This window comes from Triticum dicoccoides, chromosome 4A (genome assembly GCF_002162155.2).
Source record: "Triticum dicoccoides isolate Atlit2015 ecotype Zavitan chromosome 4A, WEW_v2.0, whole genome shotgun sequence".
Classification (NCBI taxonomy): domain Eukaryota; kingdom Viridiplantae; phylum Streptophyta; class Magnoliopsida; order Poales; family Poaceae; genus Triticum; species Triticum dicoccoides.
In genome coordinates, this window is record NC_041386.1 from 728922158 (window position 1) to 728948645 (window position 26488).

Genomic DNA, 26488 nt, shown 5'->3' on the forward strand with positions numbered 1-26488 from the left:
TGCGCGGATCCATCTTTGTCGGGACCAGAGCTTGCCGGTGAAGCCCCCTGCTTGTCGCTGGATGCATCTGCCGTGGTTGCTGGCTCATCATCCGCCTCCCTCTCTGCTACTAACGCAGCACTAACCACTTGATTGGTTGCCGCTATATATAACAGCAACTTCTCTTGTGGTTTAGGTGCGACAAGTGTTGGAGTGGAAGACAAGTATCTCTTCAAGTCCTGCAGCGCAGCCTCCGCTTCCGGAGTCCATTTCATTGGACCTGCCTTTTTCAATATTTTGAAAAATGGCAGGGCGCGCTCAGCAGACCTAGAGATAAACCTGCTGAGAGCAGCTATGCATCCGGCAAGTCTTCGTACATCCTTGACGCGCTTTGGTGCTTCAATCTGCTCGATGGCCTTGATCTTGTCGGGATTGGCTTCAATTCCCCGCTGAGACACGAAGAACCCGAGAAGCTTGCCGGATGGGACTCCAAACACACACTTCTCGGGGTTGAGCTTGAGGTTGATCTTGCGCAGATTTGCAAAGGTTTCATCTAAATCTTGAATCAGGGTCGCCTTGTCCTTGCTCTTGACCACTATGTCATCCATGTAGGCTTCCACATTTCTGTGCATTTGCGGCTCAAAAGCGTGGTGGACTACCCTTGCAAATGTTGAACCAGCATTCTTTAAACCAAAAGGCATCCGTACGAAACAGTATGTGCCACATGGGGTGATTAATGCGGTTTTCTCCTCATCGTCTTCTGCCATGAAGATCTGATGGTATCCTGAGTATGCATGAAGAAATGAAAGCAAGTCACATCCGGTCGTGGAGTCAACAATCTGGTCGATGCGCGGCAAGGGAAATGGGTCTTTGGGACAAGCTTTATTGACATCGGTAAAGTCGATACAAAGCCTCCATTTCCCGTTGGCTTTGCGCACGACAACAGGATTGGCCAACCACGTAGGATGGAGCACTCCTCTGACAAGGCCTGCTGCTTCCAACTTCTTGACTTCTTCTGCGATGAATTCTTGGCGCTCCACTGCCTGTTTCCTGACTTTCTGCTTGACGGGCCGCGCATGAGGACAGACGGCCAGGTGGTGCTCGATTACTTTCCTGGGAACACCGGGGATGTCAGACGGTTGTCATGCAAACACGTCGACGTTCGCCCGCAGGAAAGCAACGAGCGCGCTTTCCTATTTAGGGTCGAGAGTGGCACTGATGGTGAAGGTACCACCAGTGCCGTCCTCCTTGGCGGACACCTTCTTGGTCTCCGGTGGAGCTGCCATTGCCTTCTTACACTTGCCGGTGGAGCTAGATGGTGCGTCCTCGACGGTAGCGCAGCACTCCGAAGAGGTGCACTTGCCGGAGTGGGCATCAGAACTCTTGCCGGACTTGGTCTTCTTTGCCCCGGGAGCTTCAGCGGCAAGTGGGTTGCGGTCCACTGCGGCTGCTGCTTCCCGGTAGATCTTGTCGGCGCAGATAAGGGCATCCTTCTTGTCGCCAGGGACAGAGATGACACTTATCAGGCCTGGCATCTTCAGCACGTTGTATGCATAGTGAGAGGCTGCCATGAACTTGGCGAGTGCTAGACGGCCGAGTATCCCATTGTAAGGCAATGGAAGGTCAGCGACGTCAAAAGTGACCCTCTCAGTTCTGAAATTCAACTCGCTGCCAAATGTCACCGGCAACATGATCTTTCCCTTCGGCTTGCTCCTTCCCAGATTGATTCCTTGGAATGTGCCGGTCTCTTCGAGCTCGCTATCACGGATCTGGAGTTTCTGGAGTACCGCGGAGGAGATCAAGTTCAAGCCGGCCCCGCCGTCAACTAGCATCTTAGTGACCTTGAGGTTGCGGATAGTTGGTGAAACCAACATCGGCAAGCACCCGACCGCAGTTATGCGATCAGGATGGTCCTCAATATCAAAGATGATAGGCGTGCTGGACCATTTCAGAGGCTTGCGTGACTCGATGGGTGGTTCCGCTGCATTGACTTCCCGCACCCACTGCTTGAGCTGGCGGTGTGAAGTATGCAGAGAAGCACCGCCGTCAACGCACAGGACCTCTGTGGCTTTCTGGAACTCCTGCTCATCGGTCTCATCATCATCCATATCTTCATTGTCGTCGTCGTCTTCGTCCTTGTCGTGGCCGCGGGGAGGTCTGTCTCCTTGCCGCTGCTTGGCCTTGCCGCGGCGTCCCCCTCGACCGGGACGCTTCTTGCTGTCTCCTCCAGCACCTTCCTGGGCTTTCTCCTTGTCGCGCCGCTCGTATTCGGCCTTTTGCTGTTCAACAAGCTGCTCGACCTTTTTGCAGCTCTAGAGGTCGTGGCCCTTGGTGCGGTGGATCTTCCAGTACTACTTGTTGGTGCCGTCCTACTTGTCGGCGACCGCCACAGCCTGGCAGTTGTTACCGCCAGAGCTACCAGCTTTGGCTTTCTTAGCGCCACCTCCGTTGCCGGACTGCTCAATGACTAGCACATCTTTTCCTTTCTTCTTCCTGTTGTTCCGCCGCCGGTTTTTCTTTGCCGGAGCGGTCCCCTCACTATCTGATCGTGCTACTTCTATATTCTCTCCGGGGAGTTTCCTCCCCTCCTCAGCACGTGCACACTTGTCGGCCAGGGCATATAGCTCACTGACGTCTCTGATCTTGCACATTGCCATCTCCTCCCGCATCCTGCGGTTCCGCATGTTCTGATGAAACGCGCTGATTACTGCGGCAGGGTGGACATCTGGGATGTTGTGCTATACGCGGCTGAATCTTTGAATGTACTTGCGCAGGGGCTCTCCTTCCTTCTGGGCGAGCAGATGAAGGTCGCTTTCTTGGCCAGGAGGCTTGTGGCCGCCTGTAAAGGCGCTGACAAACTGATGGCATAGATCGGCCCAAGAGGATATGGAGTTATCCGACAAGTGCATGAGCCAGGATCTGACGTTGGGCTTGAGCACCAGCGGGAAGTAGTTGGCAAGGATCTTGTCTCCCGTCCTCCGGCATCTTGCACCGTGATGGTGTAGATGCTGAGGAACTCCGACGGATGCGTCTTGCCGTCATACTTCTCTGGTACGTCTGGCTTGAAATTCTTCTTGCTGGGCCACTGGACTTGCCGCAGCTCACGAGTGAACGCAGGGCAACCTACCACGTACGGCAAGTCGCCTGGTTCCCCTGGCGCATGCATGTCGACAGAGGGCCCAGCGCGCTGGTCAGATTGACGTCGCGCTTCTCTTTGGCGCTCGATGCGAGTACGAGCGTCTTCTTGCTATCGTTCGTGAAGAACTTGGCGTTGATCGCGGCGAGCTCGTGGATTCGATGATGCAGTGGAGTCGCTGTCGAGGTGGACCCGGCGAGTCGGCGATCTTGGCCTTCGGGGTGGAGAGTGCACGGTGGTTGCACCCCCACCGGTTCCGTCGCCATCGGCTCGCGCCTGACGGTCCTACCGCGGCAGCGACGTACTCGGCGGTTGCGGAGTGTCGCCGTTGGCGAAGCCGATGAGACTCTGAATGGTGGCCCTCCATTGATCGGTCTTGTCCGCCGTTGGAGGGTAATCCAGGAGTAGTTGAGCTTGCGCTAAAGCTTCTGCTGGAGTGGTGGGGGGTAGTGGCGAACGGTACGAGGAGCGGGATGTGCTCGGACTTCTAACTATGTTAGAAGGAGCAGTATCCCGTCCAGGCGACCGTGCCTCACTCGTGCCAGCATGTTGGCGTGCACGCTGATCTTGAGCACCCCGAGATCCTCCAGCTCGATCTTGGTCCAACAAGCGTATGGTACTGCGAATACCATGACGCTGTCGGTCTTGCGCCTCCTGAGATGGGCGCGGCACATGTACGGACGCCAAGGTCTGCGCAGCCTTGTCCTTGGACCTGGCATCACCGTGCGCTTCCTCGTCGGCGTCCGTTCTTCCGCCGGCGTCTACCCCACCACCCGCTTGCTGCGGTGGCGGTGGGATCGACGCGGATGGAACAGCTGCCTCCGAAGCCTTCTTCTTCGGTAGCATGTCGATGAAGGAGATGAAGATCTAGCTCGCGTGAACACCGGATCAGGTTCACACAATCTCGACGCCCCCTACCTGGTGCGCCAAAAATGTCGGGGAAACTGATCCATGAACACCTATGGGACCGGCGGACCGAGCCCCTTTCGTTTCGGCGGGGGGCGGAGATCGCACGAAGAGCAGATCGAGGCGAAGCACGCGAGCGGTTTACCCAGCTTCGGAGCTCTCCGGAGAGATAATACTCCTACTGCTGCTTGTCTGATTGTATTGTGTTCTTGCTCGGGAGCGCTGAGTGCTACAGTACATTCTAGCTGCTAACGAGACCGAGCGTGAGTATTTTCCGGCTTCGAACCTTACGAACCCCCCTCTACGTTGCACATGGGCCTCCTTTTATATGCTCAAGGGGTCACCGACAGGTGGCAACGTAGACGAGGGTAAAAATGGAAAGGGACTTGCGGTTGGTACAGCTACCTGTACAGTGTTTCCTACCTAACCCTGACGGCAGGGGACAAAGGCATTAAATGCCCGTCTATGTCGCCCAAAACAGTGCAGAAAGGGACCGTCAGGGGCGCCACCGCTCGCCATGATGGCGATCTTGTCAGCGCCGCTTGCCACCGCGTACCGCTGGCTGCACAGCCTCTCGCCACGCGCGCCTGGAAAGGCCCCAGGGTGACACGTTGGTGGATGTGCTGGAGCGTAGGTACAGGGTGGTAGTCCGCCGCGGCAAGTGCCTTGCCGCGGTCGTTGTCTTGTCGCGTCCGGAGGCTTGTCGCTCCCTGGGCTTTGCCGGGACACGTGGCGCATCGCGGCAAACTCCTTGATATGCCTTGGTTGGCCTTCCCGGCAAGCTCCTCTTGCCGGGGCCTCGTCTCCTTGGCTTGGATACTTTGTTCTTATGCCTTGGTTGGCCTTCCCGGCAAGCTCCTCTTGTCGGGGCCTTGTCTCCTTGGCTCCGCAGGAACCGCGGAGGACCTTGGCGGTCACCCGGCAAGCCTTGCCGCTGGTGGCTGCAACTGCCCGTGCACAAGTTCGGGATACTAGGGTACCCCTACTCTAGTACACCGATAGAGAGACTCTAAAAGTCCATCAGTATGGAGCTTCTTCATGCGCTTGACACCTATGTGACCAAGGCGGCAGTGCCACAAGTATGTGGGACTATCGTTATCAACTTTACATCTTTTGGTATTCACACTATGAATATGTGTAACATTATGCTCGAGATTCACTAAGAATAAACCATTGACCATCGGGGCATGACCATAAAACATATCTCTCATATAAATAGAACAACCATTATTCTCGGATTTAAATGAGTAGCCATCTCGTATCAAATGAGATCCAGATACAATGTTCATGCTCAAACTTGGCACTAAATAACAATTATTGAGGTTTAAAACTAATCCCGTAGGTAAATGTAGAGGTAGCGTGCCGACGGCGATCACATCGACCTTGATACCATTCCCGACGCGCATCGTCACCTCGTCCTTTGCCAGTCTCCGCTTATTCCGTAGCTCCTGCTGTGAGTTACAAATGTGAGCAACGGCACCGGTATCAAATACCCAGGAGTTACTACGAGTACTGGTAAGGTACACATCAATTACATGTATATCAAATATACCTTTAGTGTTGCCGGCCTTCTTGTCCGCTAAGTATTTGGGGCAGTTCCGCTTCCAGTGACCCTTCCCCTTGCAATAAAAGCACTCAGTCTCAGGCTTGGGTCCATTCTTTGACTTCTTCCCGGCAGCTGGCATACCGGGCGCGGCAACATCTTTGCCCTCCTTCTTGAAGTTCTTCTTACCCTTGCCCTTCTTGAACTTAGTGGTCTTCTTGACCATCAACACTTGATGTTCTTTCTTGATTTCAATCTCTGCTGACTTCAGCATTGAGAATACTTCACGAATGGTCTTCACCATCCCCTGCATATTGTAGTTCAGCACAAAGCTCTTGTAGCTTGGTGGGAGCGACTGAAGGATTCTGTCAATGACCGCCTCGTCCGGGAGGTTGATCTCCAACTGGGACAGGCGGTTGTGCAACCCAGACATTTTGAGTATGTGCTCACTGACAGAACTGTTTTCCTCCATCTTACAACTATAGAACTTGTCGGAGACTTCATATCTCTCGACCCGGGCATGAGCTTGGAAAACCATTTTCAGCTCCTCGAACATCTCATATGCTCCGTGCTTCTCAAAACGGTTTTGGAGCCCCGGTTCTAAGCTGTAAAGCATGCCGCACTGAACGAAGGAGCAATCATCAGCACGTGATTGCCAAGTGTTCATAACATCTTGGTTCTCTGGGATGGGTGCTTCACCTAGCGGTGCATCTAGGACATAATCTTTCTTGGCTGCTATGAGGATGATCCTCAGGTTCCGGACCCAGTCCGAATAGTTGCTGCCATCATCTTTCAGCTTGGTTTTCTCTAGGAACGCGTTGAAGTTCATGTTGACATGAGCGTTGGCCATTTGATCTACAAGACATATTTTGCAAAAGTTCTAGACTAAGTTCATGATAATTAAGTTCATCTAATCAAATTATTTAATGAACTCCCACTCAGATTAGACATCCCTCTAGTCATCTAAGTGTTACACAATCCGAGTCGACTAGGCCGTGTCTGATCATCACGTGAGACGGACTAGTCATCATTGGTGAACATCTCCATGTTGATCGTATCTTCTATACGACTCATGTTCGACCTTTCGGTCTCTTGTGTTTCGAGGCCATGTCAGTACATGCTAGGCTCGTCAAGTTAACCCTAAGTGTTTCTGCGTGTGTAAATCTGTCTTACACCCGTTGTATGTGAACGTAAGGATCTATCACACCCGATCATCACGTGGTGCTTCGAAACGACGAACTTTAGCAATGGTGCACAGTTAGGGGGAACACTTTCTTGAAATTTTTATAAGGGATCATCTTATTTACTACCGTCGTTCTAAGTAAACAAGATGCATAAAACATAATAAACATCACATGCACTTATATAGTAATGACATGATATGGCCAATAACATATAGCTCCTTCGATCTCCATCTTCGGGGCTCCATGATCATCTTCGTCACTGGCATGACACCATGATCTCCATCATCATGATCTCCATCATTGTGTCTTCATGAATTTGTCACGCCAACAACTACTTCTACTTCTATGGCTAACGCATTTAGCAATAAAGTAAAGTAATTTACATGGCGTTCTTCAATGACACGCAGGTCATACAAAAATAAAGACAACTCCTATGGCTCCTGCCAGTTGTCATACTCATCGACATGCAAGTCGTGATTCCTATTACAAGAACATGATCTCATACATCACAATATGTCATTCATCATTCATCACAACTTCTGACCATATCACATCACATGACAATTGCTGCGAAAACAAGTTAGACGTCCTCTAATTGTTGTTGCATCTTTTACGTGGCTGCAATTGGGTTCTAGCAAGAACGTTTTCTTACCTACGAATAACCACAACGTGATCTTGTCAACTTCTATTTACCCTTCATAAGGATCCTTTTCATCGAATCCGCTCCAACTAAAGTGGGAGAGACAGACACCCGCCAGCCACCTTATGCAACTAGTGCATGTCAGTCGGTGGAACCGGTCTCACGTAAGCGTACGTGTAAGCTTGGTCCGGGCCGCTTCATCCCACAATACCGCTGAAGCAAGATAAGACTAGTAGAGGCAAGCAAGTTGACAAGATCTACGCCCACAACAAAATTGTGTTCTACTCGTGCAATAGAGAACTACGCATAGACCTAGCTCTGATACCACTGTTGGGGAACGTTGCAGAAAATTAAAAATTTTCCTACGGTTTCAGCAAGATCCATCTATGAGTTCATCTAAGCAACGAGTCATGGGAGAGAGATTGCATCTACATACCACTTTGTAGATCGCGCGGAAGAGTTCAAAAGAACGGGGTTGAAGTAGTCGTTCTCGTCGTGATCCTATCACCGGAGATCCTAGCACCGAACGGACGGCACCTCCGCGTTCAACACACGTACGGTCAGCGTGACGTCTCCTCTGTCTTGATCCAGCAAGGGGGGAGGAGAGGTTGATGATGAAAGCTCCAGCAGCAGCACAACGCCGTGGTGATGGTGGAACAGCAGCACTCCGGCAGGGCTTCGCCAAGCACGTGACGGAGGAGGAAGAGGTGTAGCAGGGGCGGGAGGCACCAGAACTTCAAGGGTGCGGCTGCCCCCTTCCCCCTCCCTTTATATAGGCCCCCAAGGGGGGCGCCGGCTCTGGGAGATCCAATCTCCCAAGGGGGTGGCGGCCAAGGGGGGTGGAGTACCCCCCAAGCCAAGTGGGGCGCCCCCCCCCCCAACCTAGGGTTTCAACCCGAGGCGCAGGGGGTGGGCCAAGGGGGGCGCACCAGCCCACTATGGGCTGGTTCCCCCCTCCACTTCGGCCCTTGAGGCCCTCAAGGATGGGTGGCCCCACCCGGTGGACCCCCCGGGACCCTTCCGGTGGTCCCGGTACAATACCGGGTGACCCCGAAACTTTCCCGATGGCCGAAACACCACTTCCTATATAGTTTTCTTTACCTCCGGACCATTCCAGAACTCCTCATGACGTCCGGGTCTCATCCGGGACTCCGAACAACATTCGGTTTGCTGCATACTCATATTCATACAATCCTAGCGTCACCGAACCTTAAGTGTGTAGACCCTACGGGTTCGGGAGACATGCAGACATGACCGAGACGGCTCTCCGGTCAATAACCAACAGCGGGACCTGGATACCCATGTTGGTTCCCACATACTCCTCGATGATCTCATCGTATGAACCACGATGTCAAGGGTTCATGCAACCCCGTATGCTATTCCCTTTGTCAGACGATATGTTACTTGCCCGAGACTCGATCGTCGGTATCCCAATACCTCGTTCAGTCTCGTTACCGGCAAGTCACTTTACTTGTACCGTAATGCATGTTCCCGTGACCAGACACTTGGTCACTTTCAGCTCATTATGATGATGCATTACCGAGTGGGCCCAGAGATACCTCTCCGTCATACAGAGTGACAAATCCCAGTCTCTATTTGTATCAACCCAACAGACACTTTCGGAGATACCTGTAGTGCACCTTTATAGTCACCCAGTTACGTTGTGATGTTTGGTACACCCAAAGCACTCCTACGGTATCCGGGAGTTACACGATCTCATGGTCTAAGGAAGAGATACTTGACATTGGAAAAGCTCTAGCAAAACGAACTACACGATCTTGTGCTATGGTTAGGATTGGGTCTTGTCCATCACGTCATTCTCCTAATGACGTGATCCCGTTGTCAATGACATCTAATGTCCATAGTCAGGAAACCATGACTATCTGTTGACCAACGAGCTAGTCAACTAGAGGCTTACTAGGGACGTATTGTGGTCTATGTATTCACACGTGTATTACGATTTCCGGATAATACAATTGTAGCATGAATAAAAGACAATTATCATGAACAAGGAAATATAATAATAATCCTTTTATTATTGCCTCTAGGGCATATTTCCATCACATTTGTCAGCCTCAAAGTCCTCAAGACCGGCGTTGCGCAAATATGCGCTAAATTCTTCTTTGGTTCCCACTTGATTCATAAAATTCTCCGAAGGCCATTCACAGGGCCTCATAGGAGCATCTCTTGGTGGTTCGTCGTTGGCATCATGTATTGCAAGCCTGGGACCTTGCTTCCTTGAAGGGCCACCTTGGAACATCCTCCTAAACATATTGCTTCCTCTAAGAAATTTCTGAAATTTTTTAGTAACTTCAAATAGAAGTGAACCAACTTCAATAAAATTGATAGCAACAACTCCTACAAGTGCCTAGAGCCTATATAAAGCATTGGAACTACTTGGAACCATATAAATATGACATGCAAGCTCAAGAACATGGTCACCTATGCAGCACAAATTTGCAATGAATAAAGCACTAGAACAAAAACTAATTGGACCAATGGAGGAGTAACATACCAAGGAACAATCTCCCCAAGCAGTTTTGTGTCAGGTGCTTTGAGCAAGGAGATCGAAAATCACAGCAACGGGGGCTGGAACTCCTGCTTGAGTTGGTTTTTCGTGTTTGTGTGAGATAGAGGAAGAAGATAGGTGCAGGGATAAGTGGAGGAGGGCCATCGTGGGCCCACGAGGCAGGGGGGCGTGCCCTCCACCCTCGTGACCACGTGGCAGCTGCCCCCGCGGTGATTTTTGCACAGTAAATTCTTAAATATTCCCGAAAAAATCATATTAAATTGGTATGGCATTCTGAGGACTTTTATTTTCGGAATATTTTTATATTGCACGGATAAGTCAGCAGACAGACAAAAAAATACTATTTTACTTTATTTCTACTAAATAACAGAATATATAAAGAGGGTACAGAAGGTTGTGCTTCTAGTTTCATCCTTCTCATGCTCATCAAAAAGAATCCACTAACGAGGTTGATCAAGTCTTGTTAACGAGCTCATTCCGATTAACACGGAACCGGAGAAATTTCGAATAGCACTATGTTACCTCAACGGGGATATGAAAATCCCCAACAATAAAAATATCATACTTTTTCTTGATAGTAGGGAGAGGAAATTCAAAACCTCCAAATATAATCGATGGAATTTTTCCAATAGAGTTGATACTATAAACTTGAGGTTGTTTCCTCGGAAAGTGTACCGTGTGCTCATTGCCATTAACATGAAGAGTGACATTGCCTTTGTTGCAATCAATAACAGCCCCTGCAGTATTAAGGAAATGTCTTCCAAGAATAATAGACATACTATCATCCTCGGGAATATCAAGAATAACAAAGTCCGTTAGAATAGTAACATTTGCAACCACAACAGGCACATCCTCACAAATACCGATAGGTATAGCAGCTGATTTATCAGCCATTTGCAAAGATATTTCAGTAGGTGTCAGCTTATTCAAGTCAAGTCTACGATATAAAGAGAGAGGCATAACACTAACACCGGCTCCAAGATCACATAAAGCAGTTTTAACATAATTTCTCTTAATGGAGCATGGTATAGTAGGTACTCCGGGATCTCCAAGTTTCTTTGGTATTCCACCCTTAAAAGTATAATTAGCAAGCATCGTGGAAATTTCAGCTTCAGGTATCTTTCTTTTATTAGTAATAATATCCTTCATATACTTAGAATAAGGATTTGTTTTGAGCACATCAGTTAATCGCATACGCAAAAAGATGGGTCTAATCATTTCAGCAAAGCGCTCAAAATCCTCATCATCCTTTTTCTTAGACGGTTTCGGAGGAAAATGCATGGGTTTTTGAACCCATGGTTCCCTTTCTTTACCATGTTCCCTAGCAACGAAGTCTCTTTTATCATAGCGTTGATTCTTTGATTCTGGGTTATCAAGATCAACAGCAGGTTCAACTTCTACATCCTTATCATTACTAGGTTGAGCATTATTATGAACATCATCATTAACATTTTCACTAGGTTCATGTTCATTACCAGATTGTGTTTCAGCATCAGACATGGAAATATCATTTTGATTCTCAAGTGGCTCAGCAATAGGTTCACTAGAAGTTTGCAAAGTCCTATCATTTTTCTTTTTCTTCCTTTTAGAAGAACTAGGTACATCAATATCATTTCTCTGAGAATCTTGCTCGATTCTCTTAGGGTGGCCTTCAGGATACAAAGGTTCCTGAGTTATTCTACCAGTTCTAGTAGCCACTCTAACAACATAATCATTTTTCTTACTATTCATTTCATCAAGCGCATCTTTTTGAGCTTTAAGTACTTGTTCTACTTGAGTGGTAACCATAGAGGCATGTTTGCTAACAAGTTTAAGTTCACCTCTAATATCAGCCATATAATCACCCAATCGTTTAATCATATAAGCATCTTGTTTTAATTGTCTACCAAAATAAGCATTAAAGTCATCTTGCTTAAACATAAAGTTATCAAACTCTTCCAAGCACTGACTAGCAATTTTAGTAAGGGGGACTTCAGCTTTATCATATCTATAGAGAGAATTTACCTTTACTACCTGTGTCGGGATATCGGGAGGTTCCTCAGTAAATAAGTAGTTGAGATCATATACTTCTTCAACAGGCGGTAAATTAAGACCGTGTATTTCTTCAATAGGAGGTAGATTCTTAACATCTTCAGCTTTAATACCTTTTTCTTTCATAGATTTCTTTGCCTCTTTCATATCTTCAGGACTGAGAAATAGAACACCTCTCTTCTTTGGAGTTGGTTTAGGAATAGGCTCAATAATTGGCTCAGAAATTGGCTCAGGAGCTGGCTCGGAAGGTGCCCAATTATTTTCATTTGTCAACATATTGTTCAATAGAATTTCCGCTTCATCCTGTGTTCTTTCCCTGAAAATAGAACCAGCACAACTATCCAGGTAATCTCTGGAAGCATCACTTAGTCCATTATAAAAGATATCAAGTATTTCAGGTTTCTTAAGAGGATGATCAGGCAAAGCATTAAGTAACTTGAGAAGCCTCCCCCAAGCTTGTGGGAGACTCTCTTCTTCAATTTGCACAAAGTTATATATTTCCCTCAAGGCAGCTTGTTTCTTATGAGCAGGGAAATATTTAGCAGAGAAGTAATAAATCATGTCCTGGGGACTTTGCACACAACCAGGATCAAGAGAATTAAACCATATCTTAACATCACCCTTTAATGAGAACGGAAATATTTTGAGTAAATAAAGGTAGCGCGATCTCTCATTATTAGTAAACAGGGCAGCTATATCATTTAACTTAGTAAGATGTGCCACAACAGGTTCAGACTCATAGCCATAGAAAGGATCAGATTCAACCAAGGTAATTATATCTGGATCAACAGAAAAATCATAATAATCCTTATCGGGAACACAAATGGGTGAAGTAGCAAAAGCAGGGTCGGGTCTCATTCTATCTCTCAGAGATTCTTTACTCCATTTAACTAGCAACCTCTTAAGTTCATATCTATCCTGGCAAGCAAAAATAGCTGCAGAAGATTCTGCATCAAAAAGATAACCTTCAGGAATAGGAGGCATATTTTCATCATCACTCTCATCATCGTATTCAGGTGCAATAATTTCTCTTTCTCTAGACCTAGCAATTTGTGTTGGGGAACGTAGCAGAAATTCAAAATTTTCCTACATGTCACCAATAGCTTTCTACTGTCCGCATAATCGCTACTTTCAACTTTCAACTATATTTTCTCTAGGAACATATCTAAACAGTGGAACTAAAGCGCGAGCTTATGACATAATTTGCAAAGATCTTTTGACTATGTTCAGGATATTTAAGTTCATCTTATGAACTCCCACTCAGATAGACATCCCTCTAGTCATCTAAGTGATTACATGATCCGAGTCAACTAGGCCGTGTCGGATCATCACGTGAGACGGACTAGTCATCATCGGTGAACATCTTCATGTTGATCGTATCTACTATACAACTCATGCTCGACCTTTTGGTCTCTTGTGTTCCGAGGCCATGTCTGTACATGCTAGGCTCGTCAAGTCAACCTAAGTGTTTCGCGTGTGTAAATCTGTCTTACACCCGTTGTATGTGAACGTAAGAATCCATCACACCCGATCATCACGTGGTGCTTAGAAACGACGAACTTTCGCAACGGTGCACAGTTAGGGGGAACACTTTCTTGAAATTTTAATGAGGGATCATCTTATTTACTACCGTCGTTCTAAGCAAATAAGATGTATAAACATGATAAACATCACATGCAATCAAATAGTGACATGATATGGCCAATATCATATTGCTCCTTTTGATCTCCATCTTCGGGGCTCCATGATCATCATCGTCACCGGCATGACACCATGATCTCCATCATCATGATCTCCATCATCGTGTCTTCATGAAGTTGTCTCGCCAACTATTACTTCTACTACTATAGCTACCGGTTAGCAATAAAGTAAAGTAATTACATGGCGTTGCTCAATGACACGCAGGTCATACAATAAATTAAGACAACTCCTATGGCTCCTGCCGGTTGTCATACTCATCGACATGCAAGTCGTGATTCCTATTACAAGAACATGATCAATCTCATACATCACATATCATTCATCACATTCTTCTTGGCCATATCACATCACATAGCATACCCTGCAAAAACAAGTTAGACGTCCTCTAATTGTTGTTTGCATGTTTTACGTGGCTGCTAATGGGTTTCTAGCAAGAACGTTTCTTACCTACGCAAAACCACAACGTGATATGCCAATTGCTATTTACCCTTCATAAGGACCCTTTTCATCGAATCCGTTCCGACTAAAGTGGGAGAGACTGGCACCCGCTAGCCACCTTATGCACCAAGTGCATGTCAGTCGGTGGAACCTGTCTCACGTAAGTGTACGTGTAAGGTCTGTCCGGGCCGCTTCATCCCACAATACCGTCGAAACAAGATTGGACTAGTAACGGTAAGCATATTGAACAAAATCAACGCCCACAACTACTTTGTGTTCTACTCGTGCAAAGAATCTACGCAATAGACCTAGCTCATGATGCCACTGTTGGGGAACGGAGCAGAAATTCAAAATTTTCCTACGTGTCACCAAGATCTATCTATGGAGAAACCAGCAACGAAGGGAAGGAGAGTGCATCTACATGCCCTTGTAGATCGCTAAGCGGAAGCGTTCAAGAGAACGGGGTTGAAGGAGTCGTACTCGTCGTGATCCAAATCACCGGAGATTCTAGTGCCGAACGGACGGCACCTCCGTGTTCAACACACGTACAGCCCGGTGACGTCTCCCACGCCTTGATCCAGCAAGGAGAGAGGGAGAGGTTGAGGAAGACTCCATCCAGCAGCAGCACAACGGCGTGGTGGTGATGGAGGAGCGTGGCAATCCTGCAGGGCTTCGCCAAGCACCGCGGGAGAGGAGGAGGGAGAGAGGTAGGGCTGCGCCTGGAGAGGTCAAAAACTCATGTGTTGCAGCCCAAAAACCCTCAAGTATTTATAGGGGAAGGGGAGGGGGCTGCGCCCCCTCTAGGGTTCCCTCTCCAGGGGTGGCGGCAGCCCCCAGCTGCCATCTGGTGGCGGCCAGAAGGGGAGAAGGGGGAGGCGCACCTAGGGTGGGCCTTAGGGCCCATCTGCCCTAGGGTTTGCCCCCTTCCCCCACTTCCCTGCGCCTTGGGCCCTGTGGGGGGGCGCACCAGCCCTCCTGGGGCTAGTACCCTCCCACACATGGCCCATGCAGCCCTCCGGGGTTGGTGGCCCCACTTGGTGGACCCCCGGGGCCCTCCCGGTGGTCCCAGTACGTTACCGGAAAAACCCGAAACTTTTTCGGTGACCAAAATAGGACTTCCCATATATAAATCTTTACCACCGGACCATTCCGGAACTCCTCGTGACGTTCGGGATCTCATCCGGGACTCCGAACAACATTCAGTAACCACATACAAACTTCCTTTATAACCCTAGCGTCATCGAACCTTAAGTGTGTAGACCCTACGGGTTCGGGAGACATGTAGACATGACCGAGACGTTCTCCGGTCAATAACCAACAGCGGGATCTGGATACCCATGTTGGCTCCCACATGCACGATGTCAAGGACTTAATCAATCCCGTATAAAATTCCCTTTGTCTAGCGGTATTGTACTTGCCCGAGATTCGATCATCGATATACCGACACCTTGTTCAATCTCGTTACCGGCAAGTCTCTTTACTCGTTCCGTAACACATCATCCCGTGATCAACCCCTTGGTCACATTGTGCACATTATAATGATGTCCTGCCGAGTGGGCCCAGAGATACCTCTCCGTTAACCGGAGTGACAAATCCCAGTCTCGATTCGTGCCAACCCAACAGACACTTTCGGAGATACCTGTAGTGCACCTTTATAGCCACCCAGTTACGTTGTGACGTTTGGTACACCCAAAGCATTCCTATGGTATTCGGGAGTTGCACAATCTCATTGTCTAAGGAAAAGATACTTGATATTAGAAAAGCTTTAGCATACAAACTACATGATCTCTGTGCTAGGCTTAGGATTGGGTCTTGTCCATCACATCATTCTCCTAATGATGTGATCCCGTTATCAATGACATCCAATGTCCATGGTCAGGAAACCGCAACCATCTATTGATCAATGAGCTAGTCAACTAGAGGCTTACTAGGGACATGGTGTTGTCTATGTATCCACACATGTATCTGAGTTTCCTATCAATACAATTATAGCATGGATAATAAACGATTATCATGAACAAGGAAATATAATAATAACTAATTTATTATTGCCTCTAGGGCATATTTCCAACAGTTTCCCACTTGCACTAGAGTCAATAATCTAGTTCACATCGCCTTGTGATTAACACTCACACGTCACATCGCCATGTGACCAACATCCAAAGAGTTTACTAGTGTCATTAAACTAGTTCACATCATCATGTGATTAAGACTCAATAAATTCTGGGGTTTGATCATGTTTTGCTTGTGAGAGAGGTTTTAGTCAACGGGTCTGCAACTTTCAGATCCGTATGTGCTTCGCAAATCTCTAGGTCATTCTATAAATGCTGCTTCCATGCTCCACTTGGAGCTATTCCAAATGGGTTGTTCCACTATACGTATCCGGTTTGCTACTTAGAGTCATTCGGATAGGTGTTAAAGCTTGCATCGACGCAACTCTTTACGTCGAACTCTTTATCACCTCCATAACCGAGAAACATATCCTTATTCCTCTAAGGATAATTTTGACCGCCATCTGGTGATCGACTCCTTGATCACCTTTGTACCCTCTTGCCAGACATGTGGCAAGGCACACATCAGGTGCGGTACTTAGCATAGCATACTGTAGAACCTACGTCTAAAGCATAGGGGACGACCTTCGTCCTTTCTCTCTTTTCTGCCGTGGTCGAGCTTTAAGTCTTAACTTCGTACCTTACTACTCAGGCAAGAACTCCTTCTTTGACTGATCCATCTTGAACACCTTCAAGATCATGTCAAGGTATGTGCTTATTTGAAAGTATTATTAAGCATTTTGATCTATCTTATAGATCTTGACGCTTATTGTTCAAGTAGCTTAATCTAGGTTTTCCCTTGAAAAACACTTTTCAAATAACCCTATATGCTTTCCAGAAATTCTACATCATTTCTGATCAACAATATGTCAACAACATATACTCATCAGAAATTCTATAGTGCTCCCACTCACTTCTTTGAAAATACACGTTTCTCATAAACTTTGTATAAACCCAAAATCTTTGATCATCTCATCAAAGCGTACATTCCAACTCCGAGATGCTTACTCCAGCCCTTAGAGGGATCGCTGGAGCCAGCATACCTTTTAGCATCCTTAGAATCGACAAAACCTTTCTGATTGTATCACATACAACCTTTCCTTACGAAAACTGGTAAGGAAACTTGTTTTGACATCCATCTGCTAGATTTCATAAATGCAGCTAATGCTAACATGATTCCGACGGACTTAAGCATCGCTACGGATGAGAAAATCTCATCGTAGTCAACTCCTTGAACTTGTGAAAAAAAACTCTTCACCACAAGTCGAGCTTCATAGACGGTGACATTACCGTCCACGTCCGTCTTCTTCTTAAAGATCCATTTATCTCAATGGCTTGCTGATCATCGGGCAAGTCCACCAAAGTCCATGCTTTGTTATGATACAGGATCCTGTTGGGGATATTACCACTAGGTATAAACCGGCTTACTTGGGCCGGGTTAACTTCATTAGTGGTGTAAACAGATGAAGGCCCAAGGCCTGTAGACGGTTAGAACATATAGCCGTAAACCGGCCGCATGTATGGCTTGTATTGTAAGTAAGGAATAGAAAGATAGCAACCGGAGTACGAGTATGATCCGGTTAGGACTCTATGAACCGACGGGCGCCACCCGTGTATATAAGGGGGCGACCCGGTGGCGGTTCAGGAGAGACAACGACAACTCGAGCCTAGGCGAAGCTTGTTTGCTCCCTAGCCATCGAGATCATATCAATTCCACCACAACTAGACGTAGGCTGTTACCTTCATCGAAGGGGCCGAACTAGTATAAAACCCTCGTGTCTTTGTGTCCGCTTTAACCCCTTCAAGTAAACTCGTAGCGATGGCTCCACGACTAAGTCCTTTTGCTAGGACACCTGCCGTGACAAATCCACAACAGTTGGCGCCCACCGTGGGGCTATCGCACGATGGTTTGACGATCTTGGACAGCAAGCTCATAAAAACAGGAAATATTTCGAAGACTAAGGCGGAAACAGAAGTGAACCACCGAGTAGATATGTGTAGGAGATTTATGAGTTTTGATGAGAAATAGCAAGCGGATACTAAAAGGATCGCTATTAAGCACAACAACAGTTCACAGATGCATTCAAGAACAGAGAACAACCATGAACGCGCAATGAACATAGCAAGAACATGGATCCCTAAGAACAGATCTAGGTTAATAAGGAGAGAGGACTTGCCGGGAACGGAGAAGATACGGGAAGACGCCGCAACACTCTGGTACGTTCAGGTTGATGCAGCGGCCCGAGACGAGGCAGAGGTCGACGATGGTGGCGGAGCTGCAAAGCCGGCGACGTGAGGAAGAAGAAGAAGAAGGGACGAAGGGGAAGAGAAAGGAAATGACCCTTCAGTTTTATTTATAAGGCAGCCGAGCTAGATCAAACGCGCGAATCCAGGAGCTGTCATTAAGAGGGTGTTATGAATTTCATGATGACGTCATGCCGGTTTATAGTAACCAAAACTGATGACGTCATGCCGGTTTACATCAATTAAAAATAATGATGACATGGAGATTTGCCAATTAATAGAAGATATCCAAGACGCAAGATGGTGTGAAGGATTGACATGAACCAGTTCAAATCAATCTGGGGCCTAATGTTGGGGATATTACCACTAGGTATAAACCGGCTTACTTGGGCCGGGTTAACTTCATTAGTGGTGTAAACAGATGAAGGCCCAAGGCCTGTAGACGGTTAGAACATATAGCCGTAAACCGGCCGCATGTATGGCTTGTATTGTAAGTAAGGAATAGAAAGATAGCAACCGGAGTACGAGTATGATCCGGTTAGGACTCCATGAACCGACGGGCGCCACCCGTGTATATAAGGGGGCGACCCGGTGGCGGTTCAGGAGAGACAACGACAACTCGAGCCTAGGCGAAGCTTGTTTGCTCCCTAGCCATCGAGATCATATCAATTCCACCACAACTAGACGTAGGCTGTTACCTTCATCGAAGGGGCCGAACTAGTATAAAGCCCTCGTGTCTTTATGTCCGCTTTAACCCCTTCAAGTAAACTCGTAGCGATGGCTCCACGACTAAGTCCTTTTGCTAGGACACCTGCCGTGACAAATCCACGACAGATCCTATCTCGGATTTCATGGCTTCTAACCATTTGTCAGAATTTGGGCCCACCATCGCTTCTTCATAGCTCGTAGGTTCATTGTTGTCTAGCAACATGACCTTCAAGACAGGATTACCGTACCACTCTGAAGCAGTACGCATCCTTGTCACCCTACGAGGTACGGTAGTGACTTGATCCAAAACTTCATGATCACTATCATAAGCTTCGACTTCAATTGGTGTAGGCGCCACAGGAGCAACTTCCTGTGCCCTGATACACACTAGTTGTAGTAATGGTTCAATAACCATATCAAGTCTCCACCATCCTCCCACTCAACTTCTCGAGACAAACTTTTTCTCGAGAAAGGACCCGGTTCAAGAAACAATCCCTATTGCTTTCGGATCTGAATTAGGAGGTACACCCAACTGTTTTGGGGTGTCCTATGAAGATGCATTTTATCCGCTTTGGGTTCGAGCTTATCAACCTGAAACTTTTTCACATAAGCATCGCAGCCCCAAACTTTTAAGAAACGACAACTTAGGTTTCTCCAAACGGTGTCATCTCAACGGAATTACGTGGTACCCTATTAAAGTGAGTGCGGTTGTCTCTAATGCCTAACCCATGAACGATAGTGGTAATTCGATAAGAGACATCATGGTACGCACCATATCCAATAGGGTGCAACTATGATGTTCGGACACACCATCACACAATGGTGTTCCAGGCGGTATTAATTGTGAAACAATTTCCACAATGTCTTAATTGCGTGCCAAAGCTCGTAACTCAGATACTCATCTCTATGATCATATCATAGACATTTTATCCTCTTGTCACGATGATCTTCAACTTCACTCTGAAATTACTTGAACCATTCAATAATTCAGACTTGTGTTTCATCAAGTAAATATACTCAATATCTACTCAAATCATCCGTGAAGTAAGAACATAACGATATTCACTGCATGCCTCGGCACTCATTGGACTGCACACATCAAAATGTGTTGCTTCCAACAAGTTGCTATCTTGTTCCATTTTACTGAAAATGAGGCTTTCAGTCATCTTGCCCATGTGGTATAATTTGCATATCTCAAGTGATCCAAAATCAAGTGAGTCCAAACGATCCATCTGCATGGAGTTTCTTCATGCGTATACACCAACAGACTTGGTTCGCATGTCTCAAACTTTTCAAAAACGAGTGAGTCCAAAGATCCATCAACATGGAGCTTCTTCATGCATTTTATACCAATATGACTTACATGGCAGTGCCACAAGTAAGTTATCATTACTATCTTATATCTTTTGGCATGAAAATGTGTATCACTACGATCGAGATTCATTAAACCATTCCTTTAGGTGCAAGACCACTGAAGGTATTATTCACATAAATAGAGTAACCATTATTCTCCTTAAATGAATAACCGTATTGCAACAGACATAATTCAATCATGTCTATGCTCAACACAAACACCAAATGACAATTATTTAGGTTTAATACTATTCTTGATGGTAGAGGGAGCGTGCGATGTTTGATCACATCAAACTTGGAAACAGTTCCAACATATATCGTCAGCTCACCTTTAGCTAGTCTCCATTTATTCCGTAGCCCTTTTTATTTCGAGTTACTAACACTTAGCAACTGAACCGGTATCTTAATACCCTGGTGCTACTAGGAGTACTAGTAAAGTACACCTTAACATACTGTATATCCAATATACTTCTATCGACCTTTCCAGCCTTCTTATCTACCAAGTATCTAGGGTAATTCTGCTCCAGTGGTTGTTCCCCTTATTACAGAAACACTCAGTCTCGGGTTAAGGTTCAACCTTGGGTTTCTTCACTGGGGCAGCAGCTGATTTGCCGTTTCATGAAGTATCCCTTCTTGCCCTTGCCCTTCTTGAAACTAGTGGTTTCACTAACCATCAACAATTGATACTTCTTCTTGATTTCTACTTTCGCGGTGTCAAATATCGTGAATACTTCAAGGATCATCATATCTATCCCTGATATGTTATAGTTCATCACGAAGCTCTAGCAGCTTGGTGGCAATGACTTTGGAGAAACATCACTATCTCATCTGGAAGATCAACTCCCACTCGATTCAAGTGATTGTTGCACTCAGACAATCTGAGCACAAGCTCAACGATTGGGCTTTTCTCCCTCAGTTTGCAGGCTAAGAAAATTGTCGGAGGTCTTATACCTCTTGACGTGGGCACGAGCCTGAAATCCCAATTTCAGCCCTCGAAAACATCTCATATGTTTTGCGACATTTCGAAAACGTCTTTGGTGCCTCAACTCTAAAACGTTTAACTGAACTATCACGTAGTTATCAAAACGTGTATGTCCGATGTTCGCAACATCCACAAACGACATTTGGGGTTCAGCACACTGAGCGGTGCATTAAGGACATAAGCTTTCTACTGTCCGCATAATCGCTACTTTCAACTTTCAACTATATTTTCTCTAGGAACATATCTAAACAGTGGAACTAAAGCGCGAGCTTACGACATAATTTGCAAAGATCTTTTGACTATGTTCAGGATAATTAAGTTCATCTTCTGAACTCCCACTCAGATAGACATCCCTCTAGTCATCTAAGTGATTACATGATCCGAGTCAACTAGGCCGTGTCCGATCATCACGTGAGACGGACTAGTCATCATCGGTGAACATCTTCATGTTGATCGTATCTACTATACGACTCATGCTCGACCTTTCGGTCTCTTGTGTTCCGAGGCCATGTCTGTACATGCTAGGCTCGTCAAGTCAACCTAAGTGTTCGTGTGTAAATCTGTCTTACACCCGTTGTATGTGAACGTAAGAATCCATCACACCCGATCATCACGTGGTGCTTAGAAACGACGAACTTTCGCAACGGTGCACAGTTAGGGGGAACACTTTCTTGAAATTTTAATGAGGGATCATCTTATTTACTACCGTCGTTCTAAGCAAATAAGATGTATAAACATGATAAACATCACATGCAATCAAATAGTGACATGATATGGCCAATATCATATTGCTCCTTTTGATCTCCATCTTCGGGGCTCCATGATCATCATCGTCACCGGCATGACACCATGATCTCCATCATCATGATCTCCATCATCATGATCTCCATCATCGTGTCTTCATGAAGTTGTCTCGCCAACTATTACTTCTACTACTATAGCTACCGGTTAGCAATAAAGTAAAGTAATTACATGGCGTTGTTCAATGACACGCAGGTCATACAATAAATTAAGACAACTCCTATGGCTCCTGCCGGTTGTCATACTCATCGACATGCAAGTCGTGATTCCTATTACAAGAACATGATCAATCTCATACATCACATATCATTCATCACATTCTTCTTGGCCATATCACATCACATAGCATACCCTGCAAAAACAAGTTAGACGTCCTCTAATTGTTGTTTGCATGTTTTACGTGGCTGCTAATGGGTTTCTAGCAAGAACGTTTCTTACCTACGCAAAACCACAACGTGATATGCCAATTGCTATTTACCCTTCATAAGGACCCTTTTCATCGATTCCGTTCCGACTAAAGTGGGAGAGACTGGCACCCGCTAGCCACCTTATGCACCAAGTGCATGTCAGTCGGTGGAACCTGTCTCACGTAAGTGTACGTGTAAGGTCGGTCCGGGCCGCATCATCCCACAATACCGTCGAAACAAGATTGGACTAGTAACGGTAAGCATAATGAACAAAATCAATGCCCACAACTACTTTGTGTTCTACTCGTGCAAAAAATCTACGCAATAGACCTAGCTCATGATGCCACTGTTGGGGAACGTAGCAGAAATTCAAAATTTTCCTACGTGTCACCAAGATCTATCTATGGAGAAACCAGCAACGAAGGGAAGGAGAGTGCATCTACATACCCTTCTAGATCGCTAAGCGGAAGCGTTCAAGAGAACGGGGTTGAAGGAGTCGTACTCGTCGTGATCCAAATCAGCGGAGATCCTAGTGCCGAACGGACGGCACCTCCGCGTTCAACACACGTACAGCCCGGTGACGTCGCCCACGCCTTGATCCAGCAAGGAGAGAGGGAGAGGTTGAGGAAGACTCCATCCAGCAGCAGCACAACGGCGTGGTGGTGATGGAGGAGTGTGGCAATCCTGCAGGGCTTCGCCAAGCACCGCGGGAGAGGAGGAGGGAGAGAGGTAGGGCTGCGCCTGGAGAGGTCAAAAACTCATGTGTTGCAGCCCAAAAACCCTCAAGTATTTATAGGGGAAGGGGAGGGGGCTGCGCCCCCTCTAGGGTTCCCTCCCTAGGGGTGGCGGCAGCCCCCAGATGCCATCTGGTAGCGACCAGAAGGGGAGAAGGGGGAGGCGCACCTAGGGTGGGCCTTAGGGCCCATCTGCCCTAGGGTTTGCCCCCTTCCCCCACTTCCCTGCGCCTTGGGCCCTGTGGGGGGCGCACCAGCCCTCCTGGGGCTGGTACCCTCCCACACATGGCCCATGCAGCCCTCCGGGGTTGGTGGCCCCACTTGGTGGACCCCCGGGGCCCTCCCGGTGGTCCCGGTACGTTACCGGAAAAACCCGAAACTTTTCCGGTGACCAAAATAGGACTTCCCATATATAAATCTTTACCTCCGGACCATTCCGGAACTCCTCGTGACGTCCGGGATCTCATCCGGGACTCCGAACAACATTCGGTAACCACATACAAACTTCCTTTATAACCCTAGCGTCATCGAACCTTAAGGGTGTAGACCCTACGGGTTCGGGAGACATGTAGACATGACCGAGACGTTCTCCGGTCAATAACCAACAGCGGGATCTGGATACCCATGTTGGCTCCCACATGTTCCACGATGATCTCATCGGATGAACCACGATGTCAAGGACTTAATCAATCCCGTATACAATTCCCTTTGTCTAGCGGTATTGTACTTGCCCGAGATTCGATCGTTGGTATACCGATACCTTGTTCAATCTCGTTACCGGCAAGTCTCTTTACTCGTTCCGTAACACATCATCCCGTGATCAACCCCTTGGTCACATTGTGCACATTATGATGATGTCCTGCCGAGTGGGCCCAGAGATACCTCTCCGTTAACCGGAGTGACAAATCCCAGTCTCGATTCGTGCCAACCCAACAGACACTTTCGGAGATACCTGTAGTGCACCTTTATAGCCACCTAGTTACGTTGTGACGTTTGGTACACCCAAAGCATTCCTACGGTATCCGGGAGTTGCACAATCTCATGGTCTAAGGAAAAGATACTTGACATTAGAAAAGCTTTAGCATACGAACTACACGATCTCTGTGCTAGGCTTAGGATTGGGTCTTGTCCATCACATCATTCTCCTAATGATGTGATACCGTTATCAATGACATCCAATGTCCATGGTCAGGAAACCGCAACCATCTATTGATCAACGAGCTAGTCAACTAGAGGCTTACTAGGGACATGGTGTTGTCTATGTATCCGCACATGTATCTGAGTTTCCTATCAATACAATTATAGCATGGATAATAAACGATTATCATGAACAAGGAAATATAATAATAACTAATTTATTATTGCCTCTAGGGCATATTTCCAACAATTTGATCATCAAGAAAGTCACCAAGGGGCACATTAGTATCAAGCATAGAAGTGGTTTCATCAATAACATGCGACATATCATAATTCATAGCAGTAGTAGGTTTAGGTGTCGCAAGCTTACTTATAACAGAAGGAGAATCTAGTGCAAGGCTAGATGGCAGTTCCTTACCTCCCCTCGTAGTTGAGGGCAACATCTTGGTCTTAGCATCTTTCAAGTTCTTCATAGTGTCTAGCAGATATAAATCCCAAGTGACTCAAAGAATAGAGCTATGCTCCCCGGCAACGGCGCCAGAAAAAGGTCTTGATAACCCACAAGTATAGGGGATCGCAACAGTTTTCGAGGGTAGAGTATTCAACCCAAATTTATTAATTCGACACAAGGGGAGCCAAAGAATATTCTGAAGTATTACCAGCCGAGTTGTCAATTCAACCACACCTGGAAACTTAGTATCTGCAGCAGAGTGTTTAGTAGAAAAGTAATATGATAGTGGTGGTAACGGTAACAAAAGTAGAGACAGCAAAAGTAATGTTTTTGGTATTTTGTAGTGATTGTAACAGTAGCAACGGAAAAGTAAATAAGCGAGAACTAGTATATGGAAACTCGTAGGCACCGGATCAATGATGGATAATTATGCCGGATGTGGTTCATCATGTAACAGTCATAACATAGGGTGACACAGAACTAGCTCCAGTTCATCAATGTAATGTAGGCATGTATTCCAAATATAGTCATACATGCTTATGGGAAAGAACTTGCATGACATCTTTTGTCCTACCCTCCCATGGCAGCGGGGTCCTATTGGAAACTAAGGGATATTAAGGCCTCCTCTTAATAAAGAACCGGAACACAGCATTAGCACATAGTGAATACATGAACTCCTCAAACTAAGGTCATCACCGGGAGTGGTTCCGATTATTGTCACTTCGGGGTTGCCGGATCATAACACATAGTAGGTGACTATAGACTTGCAAGATAGGATCAAAAACTCACATATATTCATGAAAACATAATAGGTTCAGATCTGAAATCATGGCACTCGGGCCCTAGTGACAACCATTAACCATAGCAAAGTCATAGCAACATCAATCTCAGAACATAATGGATACTAGGGATCAAACCCTAATAAAACTAACTCGATTAAATGATAAATCTCATCCAACCCATCACCGTCCAGCAAACCTATGATGAAATTACTCACGCACGACGGTGAGCATCATGAAATTGGTGATGGAGGATGGTTGATGATGACGACGGCGATGAATCCCCCTCTCCAAAGCCCCAAACGGCTCCAGATCAGCCCTCCCGAGAGAGATTAGGGCTTGGCGGCGGCTCCGTATCATAAAACGCGATGATTTCTTCTCTCTGATTTTTTTCTCCCCGAAAGCCAATATATGGAGTTGGAGTTGGCGTCGGAGGGCCACCAGGGGGCCCACGAGGTAGGGGGGCGCGCCCAGGGGGGGCGCCCCCCACCCTCGTGGACAGGGTGTGGGCCCCCTGGTCTTCATCTTTAGCGAGGATTTTTTATTAATTATCCTAAGATATTCCATGGAGTTTCAGATCGTTCCGAGAACTTTTATTTTCTGCACATAAAACAACACCATGGCAATTCTGCTGAAAACAGCGTCAGTCCGGGTTAGTTCCATTCAAATCATACAAGTTAGAGTCCAAAACAAGGGCAAAAGTGTTTGGAAAAGTAGATACGACTGAGACGTATCAGCGACCGGGTGCGGTAT